The sequence below is a fragment of the Lissotriton vulgaris genome, chromosome 4_1, assembly GCF_964263255.1.
Source record: "Lissotriton vulgaris chromosome 4_1, aLisVul1.2, whole genome shotgun sequence".
NCBI lineage: Eukaryota > Metazoa > Chordata > Amphibia > Caudata > Salamandridae > Lissotriton > Lissotriton vulgaris.
This window is the reverse complement of record NC_141691.1, coordinates 1,982,904,143-1,982,920,384: the sequence shown is the minus strand read 5'-3', so window position 1 is coordinate 1,982,920,384 and position 16,242 is coordinate 1,982,904,143. Positions and strand designations below refer to the sequence as shown.

The 16,242-nt window shown below is 48.2% G+C and overlaps 1 pseudogene; it reads right to left on the bottom strand.

Moving 5' to 3' along the window:
* Positions 1 to 9,937: 9,937 nt before the first annotated feature.
* LOC147724782 (uncharacterized) lies at positions 9,938 to 11,305 on the bottom strand (annotated as a pseudogene).
* Between the last annotated feature and the right edge of the window lie 4,937 nt (positions 11,306 to 16,242).

The following is a 16,242-nucleotide window of genomic DNA, read 5'->3' as shown; positions in this document are numbered from 1 at the left end:
ATCATACCACCTCGCGGCTGGAGACTACAGCTCCCAGGGAGCCTTGCGGCCACTTCCTGCTTCCTAACACAGCGCGCCCGGAGGCGCTATTTAACCAGGACGCTCCCTCGGTGGAGCGGGGGCTAACCGGCAACACCAGTGACAGGACACCTCACCTGCTGGCCAGACGCTCGCTCGTTCCTGGGGCCCAAACGCTGTTGTCTCGCCGCTACCGCATCATACCACCTCGCGGCTGAAGACTACAGCTCCCAGGGAGCCTTGCGGCCACTTCCTGCTTCCTGCCACAGCGCGCCCGGAGGCGCTACTTAACCAGGGCGCTCCCTCTGTGGAGCGGGGTCTAACCGGCAACACCAGTGACAGGACACCTCACCTGCTGGCCAGACGCTCGCTCGTTCCTGGGGCCCAAACGCTGTTGTCTCGCCGCTACCGCATCATACCACCTCGTGGCTGGAGACTACAGCTCCCAGGGAGCCTTGCGGCCACTTCCTGCTTCCTGCCACAGCGCGCCCGGAGGCGCTACTTAACCAGGATGCTCACTCCGCGTCGCGGGACGCGCGCGGGCGGGCGCCAGGTAAAGGGCGGGCCCTCTACGGCCCTCAGAGGCCAGAGGAGGCTGGGCTGGGCCACCCTCCTAACTCTTTACCTCTGAGCCACTGCCATCCGGACAAACTTCACACTATAAGGCACTATTAAGCCCTCATGATTTTTGCACCTTGAGTTTCGCACATTGGCACTGAGTGGCTAATCACCCTTGTAATCCAGGAAGTGAAATTTGTCAGGGGGGAGATAACTCGCAAAAAACTGCCAAGTTCAGACCCGAGAAGTATGAGGAAGGTGACCAAAACTACCAGGATGCCCACACTACTATCTAACAACAAACAGAAGGTTGACACACCCCAGCCACTACCCACACTAACAGCGATAGACAATATGTTAAAACATACGATAGGGGTAGTAACCACAGCAATAGTCAACACAGAAAGGAGGCTCTCTTTACCACCGACCATAATTACCCAAGATGTAGGAGATGACCTCTCAGTGGTTACAATAGATGCAATAGACGCCCCGGACATAAGCTTTTGTTTTACCTCCTCCTACGGGGAGCTACCGTGTGCACAGGCCCCTATTGTCAGAGGCACTGAGAACACCCAGATAAACCCAAGTCCCGCGCCTGTCATAGAAAAGGCAAGCGCAAGTAATCTAGATCCAAAAAGGGCCAAAGAAGCTCGTGTATGTAACAAAAAGAAGGGGAGAAGTCATGCGACGAACCATAATCTAGTGGCACCAATAACTAATTCTACACCAGGAATAACTTGCTGGGTGGCAAACATGGTAGCAGATTTATAGGCAGACCTAGAAGAAACAATCATTTCCCACATTAAACCCTGTATGTCAAAGATTGACAGATTAACATCTATAATAAATAATAAGGGGGTAGGAATCTCTAGGCAGGTGGGACATGACGGTATACAGGTCAAGGCGGGGAAAGAAGGGGGAACCACTAATAACACACTTAAGGATAAGGCAGTACCAGCTAATAATCACCCTATAAATAAATTAAAGAAAGGCAATCAAACTAATACCCCAACAAATAATAAAGCCCCTATACCCCGAACCCTAGCACTACTATCCCCCCCCACAAGCACAAACAAAGCAAGTAAAGGGAAATCTCTCAGTTCCAAATGATAAAATGGGCCATAACTCAAAGGAGAGCACCACCACAAAAAACTCTCTGCCCAACGACCCACCCGAAAAAACAAGATTGGCTCGCTTCCACACAATTAACCTCCCACCGGAAGCGTTGCCTTTCGTTGTTGTACTAACAGGAGTTCCCCCCTGAAAGAGGGGAAAAGAGAAACACACTTTGAGCTAAAAAATAAATGTGTGCAAAGGTTAAGGGCGAATAGACCTTAACCCCCAAACATCTCCGGCGGAATACTTGCGGTCAGAAGAGGGGAGTGGATAGGGAGAGGAATAAAAACGATAGCAGGGGACATTATAACAATTAATTTTAGAGACACTGATGCAGTGAACTATATATGTAATGCACCCCCTAGCAGAACAAACACACAAATCTGCCCGCTACACTTATCATATTTCTATCCGTTCACACCCCAAAGACCCATGCAGATAAATAGGGCTCCTGTGAGTAGGGTCCACCACCTAGAACCCCAGCACAGATTTCACCAATGGCAAACACCCTGGCAGGGCACACCCGTCTATGATCCTTTCATATCCCAGTACGCTCATTGGAACAGGTTCTGTGTACTGGACGAGGTGGACTGACTTGCACACGAGGAAATTAGTATCTCACAACTGGACATGAGATTATTTGGGGAAGGGCCCTCAGGGATGGGAAACCCCACACTCATCACCTTAGAAGAAAGTGGCAGCAGGAGGGATGACATAAGGAATGCCCGAGAACAAAAAGGAGGGACAAAGCATATGGATCAAATGGTGACAGCCAAACAAGTAAGGAGGAATACGGAAATCACACTTGCACCCTACACTAACACCACACCAGCGGGGGAAGACAAGAAAACTTGTTCAATAAGGGAACTGAAAGGATCTACAATGTCAGACACTCAGGATAGCCTCAGAATTATATCGTGGAACATTGCAGGCCTGGCGGCCAAACATGGCTCCCAGGAATGGCGGAAGTATATAAATAATTTCCAAATTATATGCCTGCAAGATACTTGGGCGGTCGACCCTAATCAGTACAGTATGGAGGGGTTTAAATGTTTCTCTGTCCCCGCTGTAAGATCGTCATCAGGGAGAGCGATCGGAGGACTCATAATATATGTAGACCTCCTCATTCAAGGGACCTGGTTTAACAATAACTGGGACTCACAAAATATGCAAGCGATAGGGTACCGCTCTAAAGGGACCAATTTCCTATTGATAAACTGGTATAATGCGGTGGGCCTGATGGGAAGAGGAAACGTAACAAAAGAACTGGATTCCCGTCTAGATGGGCAGATACCGTCAAATAAGACAACAAGCTTTCCCAGCATTATACTCACGGGGGATTTTAACTGTCACCTCTGTGAGAACTTGAGACCATTGAACAAGGACTGGTAGCGGTGCACTGTCTTAAAAGGCCCACATTTTGCACACACTACAGAGGGGTGGGAACTAGAGAAGATAACAAAAAGGCACAATCTGGTCCATACTATGGACCTGATAGAGTTAGGCATTAATGGAGATCCTAATCCAACATTTAAGGGCAGAGGCTGCCACTCTTATATTGACTTTGTCATGGTTTCGCCCACACTACAAAGAAGTACCTGCAGCATGACAATTGAAATAAGTATATTCAGTGATCACAAACCTCTGGTCTTGGTATTAAAAGGTATAAATTGCAAGAAACGATCATACAGAACAGACACTATAGAAAAGGCAGTGGATCAGGGGTGGAGGATTAAGTGGGCCAGGACAGATGGAGACACATTTTATAGAAGCCTAATAACAGCAGGGCAAAATGCAATAAATATATGCCTCGATCCCAGTATGGAGGGAGCAATGGTGGTTAGTGCATTCGAGGAAATAGCACGTCATGTAGACGGTCTATTAAAGACCTCCAAAGGCAGCAAAACAGTACTTACACCGCGCTGGTTTGACCAAGACTGCACTAAGGCACACAAAAATCTCAAGCTTAGCCTCAAGTTGCGACAAATCTAAAACAGCCCACTCTAGATCAGAATATAAAAAGGCCCTGAAATCCCGCGAAAAAATCTTACAAGCACAAGCGTGGGAGGACTTAAGGGAGGCTGCAGAAAGGGGAGATATGTCAGGGTTTTGGAAAGTCATAAATACACCGTGTTTCCAGGATCCCGGCGGGCCCAAATTAACAAACACCATTTTACCAGAGCAATGGTACACCCACTTCCAGAGTCTTTACAATTATACAGAGCAATTAACTCATGATGAAGGCCTAAGGCCAAACCCGACCACGCGACTAGACTTTTCCCTGTCAGAAGCGGAACTGGCAATCTCAGGACTAAGTAAAAATAAAGCACCTGGTCCTGATGGCATACCCCCTGATCTCTATTTGAGCAACATAGAGCTGTGGGCTCCAATACTCACGAGGGTGAATGAGGCAGTTGTGGCAGGACTGCCTCGTTCCTGGTCAACGGCAACTATTGTCCCAATTTACAAAAAAGGGAATCAGGATGACCTACAATGTTACCGCCCTATATCCTTAATCGATGTGACGGCTAAGGTGCTGGGCCGTGCTATTTTAAACCGACTACAGGAATGGGCGGATGATAACCAAATCTTCACAGACATTCAATACGGGTTCAGGGAGGGCAGATCTACCACTGACCAATGCCTGAATCTATACCTCTTGACAGCTAAGTATATTATTGTCATCAAGGGGGTCATATACATGGGGTTTATGGACCTCTCTGCGGCCTTCGACCGTGTAAACAGAGAAAAACTATGGGCTCTGATGACAAACTTAGGAGTGGAACAAAAGCTAGTTGACCATTTTAAGGCCCTACATTGGAACACCTCTGCAACGGTCCGATACAACCAAGAGGGAAGTAAGACAGAACAATTTTTATGCACGAGTGGCGTGAGGCAGGGCTGTATTTTAGCGCCTTTTTTGTTTTCTGTATATATTAACAATTTGGACAAAGAACTATCCAAATTGTGCGTGGGTTTCCCCCAAATAGGTCATCGAGCGGTGCCGGTATTGCTCTATGCGGACGACGCGGTGCTGCTAGCTAGAACACCGTTGGGGCTCCAGAAGCTGATTGATGGATTTGTCAATTTTATGGCTAAACTTGATCTATCAGCCAACTTGGAAAAATCCTATGTCATGATAGCGGGAGGCAGAGAAAAAAGGAATTTCACATATAAGATTGGGTCACACAAAATAGGCCAGGTCAAGACTTTCTTGTATCTAGGTGTGTTGTTCGATGAACATTTAAATTTTAAACCCATGATGGAAAAACATGCAGCGAAATTGGTGGCGTCCTCAGGGGCCATAATGGGCTATGGGAGAAGACTTGGCAGATGGCCCCCGAGCAAGTGTTAACTTTGTAAAGATCAATTTGTTGCGCCAAAGTAGCCCATGGATCATAAGTGTGGGGTTTCACAAACAAACATTTGCAGCAGATCCAGGTGGAGGAAAATAAGTTTCTCAAAAGAATTTTGAAAGTGCCGCAGAGTACTCCATCCTATATCATACATGAAGAACTGGGGGAGCCCTATATTGAAGATCGAATTAAAATCAGACCGCTTTTGACCTGGATTAAAATCTGGACTAACTCAGAAGCGGGCCTCACCAGGCAAATTCTCAAAGACTGCCTGAACCGCGACAGAGGGGGACACATTCCATGGTTGAAATATGTAAAAGACTCTTTTGAGGCAATTGGCTGCAAAAACTTTTAGACTGCACCGGAATCTGTAAACACTCAAAATAAAACAATGGTCAAAAATCTTTTTACCGAATGGACACTTACGAACAGAGCCGATGCTGAAAAGTGCAAACCTACTGTTTTATCCTATTGCTCATTGAAAAAGACACATGGAATGGAACCATACCTCGCCTTGATGCACAACGCACAGGATAGATTTTATATGACTCGGTTCAGACTCAACATGTTACACCATCTACTCTCTGCCCCCTCTGGATTTACCTTAACATTGGAGGCGAAGGGTACCTGCGGCTGCGACTGTAGGTCTCCGCAGGATACCCTTTACTTTGTATTGCTATGTCCCTTTTACTCTGTTCCCAGATGCAAATTTTTAGTGGGGATCCTGAAAGAAGCTAAATTTAGACAAGCAAAAGTGGCCCTAAAGTTTCTGCAGGAATCCCCAGATGCTCATACATTGTTCTGTACAGTAAGCTTCATTAAGGTGGCAATGAGGTTCTGGAACTCAAGAGAATCAACCGATTGCAATGCCCCATAAACAGAGACTTATTTAGGAAACCCCCCTTTTTTAACGTAATGAATTTTAGCCTTTTTAATCTTTTTAAATATTTTTTTAAGTATTTTTTTTTTTAAAAATGTGTAATTGTCTATGTACTTTTATGGTGTCTTTCTAAGTGCCGAATAAAGATTTGAAATTGAAAATTGAAATTGAATGTATATGTAAAAAACTTTGAAAGTAAAAAAAGAAGTCAAGGGTATAAAATATATGTACCTGGTCAGAATTCAATAAAGAGTATTCTTGACCTTCATTAATTGTTCTTGTGTTTAAAAAAAGAGTGGTCTAGGTATTTTATGTTTTTTACATTTATAAATGGTCCAGCCCTTTCCACGTCCAAAAAGGACCTAACTCCTTTGGGTTATAAATACCTTTCTGACAATTGGCGCAATTCTATAGCCTGCGCACCATTAGCATCCTCCACCACTAACTTAATGTCCCTGTCAGGCCCCCGGCCCCTCCCGCCACGGAGCCTGTACTGAACGGACGACGCCGTGCACAGGAGCGGGACACTCCTACCGTCCCTCAAAGGCCCACCGTTGCCCTTCACCATAGAAAACTCACCAGGGGCTTGAGAGGCCTGCGAAGTAGCTCTCACCTGCTCAGTAGGGGATAAGGAATGCGCCCTCTTCCTCATAGCCTGTCGCACCACACCAGTGCCAGCACCAACACTATGCGGCCGGCTCCGCTGTAAACGCACTGACCCACGACCTCTCTCGCTGCATGCTGAGGTAAGCAAGCCTCTACAGCGCGCTGCACTCCTCTGGCAGCCAGACGCTTAGGCTGCTTCTGAGGGGCTTCCATTACCATTCGTGCTCCTGGGGCCAGCAGGTCCTCTCTACTGTTCTGTCCTACGCTGGTGAGCCAAAGATGGCCTGATTGGGCTCGCGCTCTTGCGCGGGGGCTGCACGCGCAGCAGCAAGGACACACCGACACCAGTGTCTTGGTCGGAAGTGACGTGCCTGAGCGCGCGTTCTTCTTTTATTTCACGCCGCAGGCCACGCCTGGCCTGCCGATGCAGCGTAAGCTAGACCGCTTACAGGCATTACATCCCTATCCAACTATACAATTTGTTTTTCTTTTTTTTTCAACAGATGAGAAAAACAGACTCAGTCTTATAACATGTTAAACAAAATGCCTGGGTACTTGCGTGTCCCTTGTTGACAGACTCAGGGTCTCAGCAGGCAGGCATAGTCTTTCAGTTTCTGGCTCGGTGGTGGGTTGGGCCTCAGATTGTATCTCCGGGAGTTGCCCCTGCCACCTTCAATATTCTGATGAGTGTCTCTGGTTGTAGCCGCCGGTGCTTGGGACACTGCTGTGGATCCATGCTCTTCCGCTTGACATTCTGGGGGCTTGGTGTTTTCTTCACTAGAAGTCGCCGCCCCGTTTGATTGGCTATCCTCTCCTGCTGCCTCCGATCGCTGTCTGAACTACGGCGGGAGGGCCTTGAACCACGAGGTCATTCGTGATACTTCCTCTTCTCCTTTCTTGGCCGTGACCATGGTGCCTTTTGTTGATGTTACTGTCCACGTGCCCGGTTCATAGCGGGTTTGGAACTTCCCTCCGGGACGTCTGTTCCGGATGATCACTCGGGTCCCCAGGCTTAAGCTCCTTGGATGGGCTCTCCTGTGCATGCTGATACAATGGTTCCCTTGTCGTCTCCGTGTCTGGGCTTCTTCTGTGTCGGCCGGGGGTGGTGTCCAGCCCGGGGCAGTGGGGAGGAGATCTCTCCGTGGTCCTTGGAACATGAGGGTCCATGGGCTCCTTTGTGTTGCGCAGTGGGGAGTGCCCCGATACTCCCTCAGGAATTCGTGTAGTCTTTGCTCCGGGTCGGCTTGTTCTACTAAGGCAATTCGGAATACTTTATTAAGGGTCCGCATAAACCTCTCCACGTCTCCGTTTGCCTGTGGCCACTGAGGTGTAATACGGCGGTGTTGAATCCCTCTTGTCTTGAGGAACGTGGCAAATTCCGCCCCTTGCAAAGGCGGCCCGTTGTCGCTCAGTATCTCCGAAGGGTAGCCGAACATGGAGAAGATCTTTTCCAACGCCGGTCCTACATGAGCAAACGCAGTTGAGACAACCCTTTCCACTAATGGGTACTTGGAGTATGAGTCAATGGCTACTAGTGTATGTCCTTCTCCCGGGAAGCTTCCAAAATCTATGCTAACCTTGGTCCAGGGAGATGTACAGGCGTCTTCCGTAATTATTGGCACGGGTCTCTCCGGGTCGCTCGTCAACTGGCAGGCCATGCACCTTTTCACATATTCCTCCACCCTGATTTCCAGATCCGGAAACCATACCTTCTCCCTCATGCACGCCTTCATCTTCGTCGTGCCTTGGTGCCCTCCATGGGCAAGTTGTACCGCCCGGTGTCTCAGGCTTTGGGGTATGACCAACCGCGACCCTCTCAGTAATACTTCGTTGTCCGTGGCACTCAACTCGTGCCGTATTCGCCAAAATTTTGTGAGTGCTTCTTTGTCTTCCATGGCCCAGGAGGTGGGTGGGCGTAGATATTCAGCCCACGATCCATCTTGGACTGCTTGAAGCGTTCTCCGGTATACGTTGTCGGAGGCCGCTGCTTCCTTTATGTCTTCTATTTTCATACTGTTCGGGCATGAGGTGAGGGCCACCCACTGAGCATACTCCTCACAGTCGTCCTGCGCTGGTTCAGGTTCTTGTTGTGAGGGATGGCGTGACAAGTAGTCCGCGGGATTTTTGGCCCCTGGGCGGTAGGGGACTTCCATCTTGTACAATTGTAGTTGTATCACCCATCGTTCAATGCGAGGTGGCGGATGGGGGGCAGTTCCCTTGAAAAGGGACACTAGTGGTTGGTGATCAGTGACCATTACAAATGGGTGGCCTTGTAGGTATAAGTGGAAATGGCCGCAGGCCCACTTGATAGCGAGAGCCTCCCTCTCGATCTGGGCATACCTGGCCTCCGTCGGGGTTAAGGCCTTACTGGCAAAAGCTAATGCCGTCCACTGGCCGGGTTTGTGTTCTTGTGTCAGGACAGCGCCGAGACCCACCGGGCTGGCATCCACGATCGACTCCGTACGCTTCGTGGGGTCGAAGTAGGAAAGTGTGGCCTTCTCCAGGAGCGCATCCTTGATCCCCTGGAATGCTTCATCTTCTCTCGAGCCCCACTGCCATGGGACATCTGTCTTGGTCAGCGCACGTAGCGGCTCGCTCCAGGTGGCCAGGCCCGGTATGAATCGGCCACAGTAAGTGGCCATACTGAGGAAACTTCTCACTTCTGTCGGGGACTTCGGCGCTAGAGCGTCGTTGGTGGCCTTAGATTTCCTTGGGTCAATCTGGATGCCCTCCTGGTTGAAGACATAACCAAAGAATTCTATTGAGGGCTGAAATAACTGACATTTTTCTTTGTGGAGTGTTGCTCCGTGGGTACTTAGTCTCTTTAGGACATCCCTCAGGTGTTTGTGGTGCTCCAATGCGGTGGCCGAGTGTATCAGTATGTCATCGCTGACATTTATGACTCCCGGTAGTCCTGAGAGGAGTTCCTGGATGGTGTTCTGGAACACCTCCGCCGCTGATGAAATGCCGAAGTTCAGCCGTTTGTAACGTCGGAGCCCCAAGTGGGTGCTAAAGCTGGTAATAAAGCGACTTTCCTCCGCTAGGGGCAACTGATGGTATCCGGCGTTTAGGTCTATCTTCGAGAACCACTTCGACCCATTTACATCAGCGACGATGTCATCCATGGTAGGGGTCAGATGTCTCTCTCTTCGGATCGCGGTGTTCAGTAGCCGCATGTGGACGCACAAACGGATAGCGCCTGGTTGCTTGGGCTTCTCTACAATGACCATGGGTGACACCCATGGGGTGGGCCCCGTGACCTTCTCGATGCCCAGGGTTTCTAGTTTTTCCAGTTCCTTCTCCACCAGTGGGCGTAGGTGAAAAGGTATCCGACGGTGGCGCAAGGCGGTGGGAGTGACTAATCTATCAATATGCAGCTTGACGGGCTCACATTTGATGCAGCTCAGGCCTTTGAATAGTTTGGGAAGCGTGCCAACAGTTCATCCACTTGATGCGCCCTTATTCGATTAGCAAAAGCTATGAGTTTCAAATCTTCTGCTGTGTGACTGCTTATCAATGTATCGGCCTCCCGGTTGATGATGAGGATCGTTGCCATTACCTGTGACTCATCAGCCTGGATTGGTATTGTTATTTTCCCTTTGAGTGGTAATGGGGTGTCCGCTCCGTAGGCAAATATTCTCGTCTTAGATGGCATTACCTCAGGCGGTGGGCGTAGTTTGTTGAACTGTTGCAGGCCCATCACGTTGACGGTGGCGCCAGTATCAATTATGGCCTTGACCTCATTTCCCGCCATCTGTACGATGCACGTGGGCTGTGGCCGTCGTCATTGTTTAAGCTCTCGTGCGAATGAGACGATGTATGCCTCCTCATCCTCCGACTCCGAGTCGTCGTACACTGTGGGCAGGTGTTTCTCTGCTCTTGCTGGTGGTGTGTCGTTCAGTGACAGTTGGCGGACGGCTTTTGTGGGCGTCCGTGATTTTCTGAATGTCTTTGACGTGTTTCTTTTGCGGCACACCGATGCAAAATGGTTTGGTATTCCACAGTTTGCGCATGTTTTCCCCTGGGCCGGGCAGTCCTTGGCCGCGTGGGGCTCATGCCCACAATATCCACATCGCGCTCGGGGTGGATCCCTCCGATATTCCTTTTGCGGTGGTCCCCGTGGTTGGGACCGTACTGCATCCGCCCGTTCCACTTTAATGGTCTCTGTCTTGACTTGTGGCTGGTGTAGTGCCTGTTCCATGGCGGTGGCTCTGACGCTTGAGAGTTCGTGAGATCTCGCGAGGATTAAGATGTCTTCCAGCGATATGCCCGGTTTGCATAGGATCGCCCCTCTCAGCGTCTTGTCTCGGCATCCTTGGATGATCTGCCGTCTTATGGCTTTTGGTTGGTCTTCGTCGATGGAGCTAGCCAGCTCCCTGACGCGGGCATGGAACTGGTCCATCGTCTCACCTTCCCTCTGACGTGCTTGTCCCAATTTGAAGACCTCAAAGTCTACATTCAGTTGGGGGTCAAAATGGCCGTTCAGAGCAGCGACCACTGCGTCATAATCGTCCGCTGGCCCCGTGTTGGGCAGGTGCTTGAACAGTTTAAATATTTCATCGCCCGCGTTGTGTAGCAAAAGTGACCGTTTCACAGCTTTGTCTGTCTCCCTTGTCACGACAAAGTAATTTTCCAACCTTTCAAGCCATATCTTCCATCTGGGGGAGGCCGTAGGCGGGTCTACCGCTTCGCTGAACGGTGGTAGCACCCCTGTGGCGGCATGTTGGAATGGGATGTTGATGGTTGGCACAGGCGCGTCTTCGTCCCCCATGGCGACGGTATGACTGGGTGGTGTCTGTGGGTCCCCCCTGACTATTTCCCTTTCCTGCACTGGCTCTGAAAGACCACATGGCAGCTGTGTACCTCACCTCGGTTCCGTCGCGATATCCATAGGCCTCAGGGACGCCTCGTGGTAGTCACGCTGCAGGACGTGTTCCTTCCCGGGTGACGTCAGTTCCAGGCGGCGTGAGGACGCAGCGAGCTGGTCTGGAGGCTACTCTGCCGCCGGTCACTGTTAGAGGGCACTCTAGGGCGTAGTGGGCACGTCACCCAGTGAAGTCCACAGCTCATATGCAAAGTGTGAGCCTTTCCCGGGCGTTTTCTGTGTCTCACGCGCAATGCGTGAGCAAATGCGGGGTGTAGCGTCGGTCCGCGACTCACGCGAGATGCGTGGGGAACGGCAGGGAGCCGCGGAAGACGGGCCGGCTTCGCGCCCTTCAGCGCCGCTTCCTTCACCCTGCTCCAGGGGTGATGCTGTGGCCCAGGTGGTTCCTCCACCCTATTCCAGTGGTGATGTAGTGGTCCAGGTGCAGAGGCAAAGACAGGCACGCCGGCCGTAAAGTGGCAGGGTGCGCCCAGCGGCAGACACGCGGTATGCACCGCGGGACGGAGCAGGACGCTCCGAAGGGGCACAGGTGTGTGAGCGAGGGTTGGGCCCCCTCCACTCGTCGCCAATGTTCTGTCCTACGCTGGTGGGCCAAAGATGGCCTGATTGGGCTCACGCTCTTGCGCGGGGGCTGGACGCGCAGAAGCAAGGACACACACTGACACCAGTGTCTTGGTCGGAAGTGACGTGCCCGAGCGCGCGTCCTTCTTTTATTTCACGCCGCAGGCCACGCCTGTAGGGATGCATGTGCGTGCGTAAGCTAGACCGCTTACAGGCATTACATCTACCAGCCTCCTGAATAACCTTCAAAGCCTCTAGTAATTCAGGCTTGAGAGCCATGACAAACTATGGCCCAAAGCACATTACAAAAATTCAGTAAAAACCTCCCTATTTTGACCGACCACAAGAACCTCCCGCCTCCCTCCTAACGCCTCACATCTAAAACGCTCCTAACTACGGAGCACCGAACGTTGGCAGGGCACCTGTTCCCTGCTCTCGCGCCGCTCTCTGCCCCGGTCTGTTCCATCCGGGCGAAAGACCCCAGGGGGAGGCTGCTCGCGTTACACCCCCCCCCTGGGGACCCCATTGGGTTTCCTTGTCTCTTGGCTCATTAGTCTTGTGTTTTCTCTGTTTTAGCATATTTTCGCTTTCGGCTTTTTCAAAACGGGCATTTTTGTCCCGCTTAAGATGAGCACCTGAACTAGGTAATTGTCTTTCTGTATGTGCATTCCCTTGTCCCTTATGTTTGCTTTTCCCTCTTCTCACCGGCTACTCTATTTTCTTAAAGCTTCTTTCATTACTTTTATCGTGTGTTCGGCCAGGTATGTTTTCACATGTTTCATCTTGCATCTACACCTTCAAACGTATTCTGTTCTGCTGCACTATACACGTGCACTGGGTTCACCTGCTTATGATATCGTGCACCGTCTTTTCTGACACATCACGTGGTACATAGTTTATTTCGCACGGGTGTACACGTTTCAGCAGACAAAACAACGTTTTTTTATGATGTACTTCTTGGATTTGTGCACCCTCATGCATTTATGTCATGGCACCCACGTGTTGTCTTCATGAGCCCGTTAGTAGGTTTATTTTGCATTATAATATAGTTGATTTTCTGTACAGGTTTCCCCTGACGAAGGGACGCCCCAGTCCCGAAATGCATCGGGCTTTTCTTAAGGATTTCGTATTCAAATTTCATTTGTTATTCATGATGCAATGATTACATGTTATCATTTTCTCGAGTTTTGTGACATCCAATTGTGAAATTACCAGAATATTTCCAGATATGATTTGCATGTACAATTAAGTACAAGATGTTATAAACGATTACAATTCCTTTGCATTGTAATATTGGCTATAGTCGATTTATTATTTGATAGTAAGTTTGAATTATTGATGTGGGTTCTTTAGGAATCCTGTGAACAGTGCACAGTGTTTACTGCCACCTCGGTTAGCAATTTTTCCTCCTAATTCTAAACGCTTGTACAGACAGCAAGCGTGTCACTGTAGCACCATTGTTGATTAGATACACATTTAGTTTACTCAATACAAATAGGAGTGCACCCTCCCTTACACATCTACCGTATGTTTCAGCCCATGTACAGATAGCGATCCAGGACTTCCTCAGGGCTCCGATTCAAAATATATTGCATCAAATATAATAGAGTATATGTGTTCAGTATTTCGTGCAGCATGTGTCAGCCAGCATCTTACAAGTCCTAATTTCGAGAACTGCTTCTAAACCACAGCGATGGGAGCGAGATCCTCCCACCCCCAGTGCCTTGAGACCCTTACGGGCGAGTAGTCGCACTCTACAAGACACTTGATTGATTGATATGTGGCACACATTTGTGGCGTTCACTGCTCCTCATTTTTTTAAATGTTCTCAGTGTGAGGGAATGATACACCACTGCTGTCACAACGGTATGTTCATTGCGCTACTGGGAAGCTTGGCTCAGATTCAGGAGTGGCGTGGTCACTTGAACAATATACGAGTGATCATTTCAGTGTTTGTGTGTGTGTGCATGTGTACCCTCGCACATGCATGAGTGAGTCTGTGATTCACTCCATGAGTAACCCAGCAAGTGAGACTGAATATGCAATTGAGTATTTGAGCGTGTGGGGGTGTGTAATTGATTTCATATCTTAATGCAGCTAAATTAATGAATTAGTGTGAGTTACTGACTTTGAGAGTGCCCGTGCGACACAGTAACTGAATAACCACTTCGTGTGTGCATTAGTTGTTGTGTCTAATTATGAAACAGAGAGTAGCTTAAAGAGCTTATGAGTGTGTCAATCGATTGGTGAGTCGCCTATTGCTAGTCAAACAATTAATTGTAAATTGTTTCAATATGGCAGCAAATTTTATAACCTGTTTTAATATTTTTCTTAAACTGATAGAAAAACAAAATATGTTAGTTAGAAACTTTTGGTCCATAACTTTACTAAAAAGATTGGTTGTGTAAGCCACCTGTTACTGAAAACTGCCATCAGAGTATTGCATTTTATTAGCATTGGGGGGAAACATCACTTACAACGCAACTTTTACAACGACATACCATTACAACGCAACTTTTACATCGCAAAAACTTTTACAACGCATGTATTTACAACGAATGTTTTTACAACGCAGGTACCTTTACAACGCATACCATTACAACGTAAGTATTGGTAAGTATATAATTATATTTTAAATGTTATATGTTTGGGGTAAAGGGGTATTTTTAGGGTTCAGGGTCAGTTTTGGGTTTTTGGGTAAAGGGGTATTTTTGGGGTTCAGGGTCAGTTTTTAGTTTTTGGGTAAAGGGGTATTTTTGGGGTTCAGGGTCAGTTTTTAGTTTTTGGGGAAAGGGGTATTTTTGGGGTTCAGGGTCAGTTTTTAGTTTTGGGTAAAGGGGTATTTTTGGGGTTCAGGGTCAGTTTTTAGTTTTTGGGTAAAGGGGTATTTTTAGGGTTCAGGGTCAGTTTTTAGTTTTTGGGTAAAGGGGTATTTTTGGGGTTCAGGGTCAGTTTTTAGTTTTTGGGTAAAGGGGTATTTTTGGGGTTCAGGGTCAGTTTTTAGTTTTTGGGTAAAGGGGTATTTTTGGGGTTCAGGGTCAGTTTTTAGTTTTGGGGTAAAGGGGTATTTTTGGGGTTCAGGGTCAGTTTTTAGTTTTTGGGTAAAGGGGTATTTTTGGGGTTCAGGGTCAGTTTTTAGTTTTTGGGTAAAGGGGTATTTTTAGGGTTCAGGGTCCGTTTTTAGTTTTTGGGTAAAGGGGTATTTTTGGGGTTCAGGGTCAGTTTTGGGTTTTGGGGGTACAGGGGTACAGGGTAAAAATAAATTAAAATTAAATTTAAATTAAATTACATTAAATTATATTTTTTAAAATTAATTTAGGATTATAAAATTAATATATATTTACCAATACTTACGTTGTAATGGTATGCGTTGTAAAGGTACCTGCGTTGTAAAAACATTCGTTGTAAATACATGCGTTGTAAAAGTTTTTGCGTTGTAAAAAATGTGTTGTAAAAGCATGCGTTGTAATAACATGCGTTGTATCAACATAGATCCGCATTGGGTTATATATTCCTGTATATGGAGAGGGAAGTGGACAGTTCACCATACGACCATATGGTGATGTGTTTACAAACCCACCCAGGCCTGGTGCACTAGAAGATTTTATTTTATTTATTTTTCCGATTTGTATAGCGCGCAAATACCCTGGGGTGTCTCGGCGCTGAAGGCAACTCAAGAGTCGCTTAGGTGGAAGGCTACCATTTTACCATTTTGACGGATGTCAGGGCAGCTCACACTCCCTCTGGGAAGCCCTTCAGACCCTTTTTGCAGTACTGATGAACATTGCATTACCCTCTGGCTCAACAACCCAAGTCAGACAGATGTATTTACTGCTAAGCTGGAACCTTTGGAAAGAAGGAAAGACCAATCAAATGATGAGACAACATGAAACCAGTATAATGCCAGCCAACCAGATCAGAGAGCAGCTTTACAGGAGTTTGCTCAGGCTTCCTACACCAAATTGAGGAGGCTCGCCAACTGATCGGCATGTTGGGCGGAGCCTGGGACGTTACAGGCCAGACACCATATTTAGGGTTGTGTTAATACTGGGCAGATCTCCGAGGGAAATAACTAAGAGAGCCGGAGCGATTTATGTTGGTGCATTACACCAGGATGAGGGCTGAGTGTGACTGTAGCTCCCAGTTCAGAGATGCGGCTAAAACATGGGTTAGCCCACAGGGAGATAAATAAATGTTTAATGCTGCAACTTAACCAGCTTAAGTGTAATCCAGAAAAATCTGAAATCATGTTTTTCGGCTGC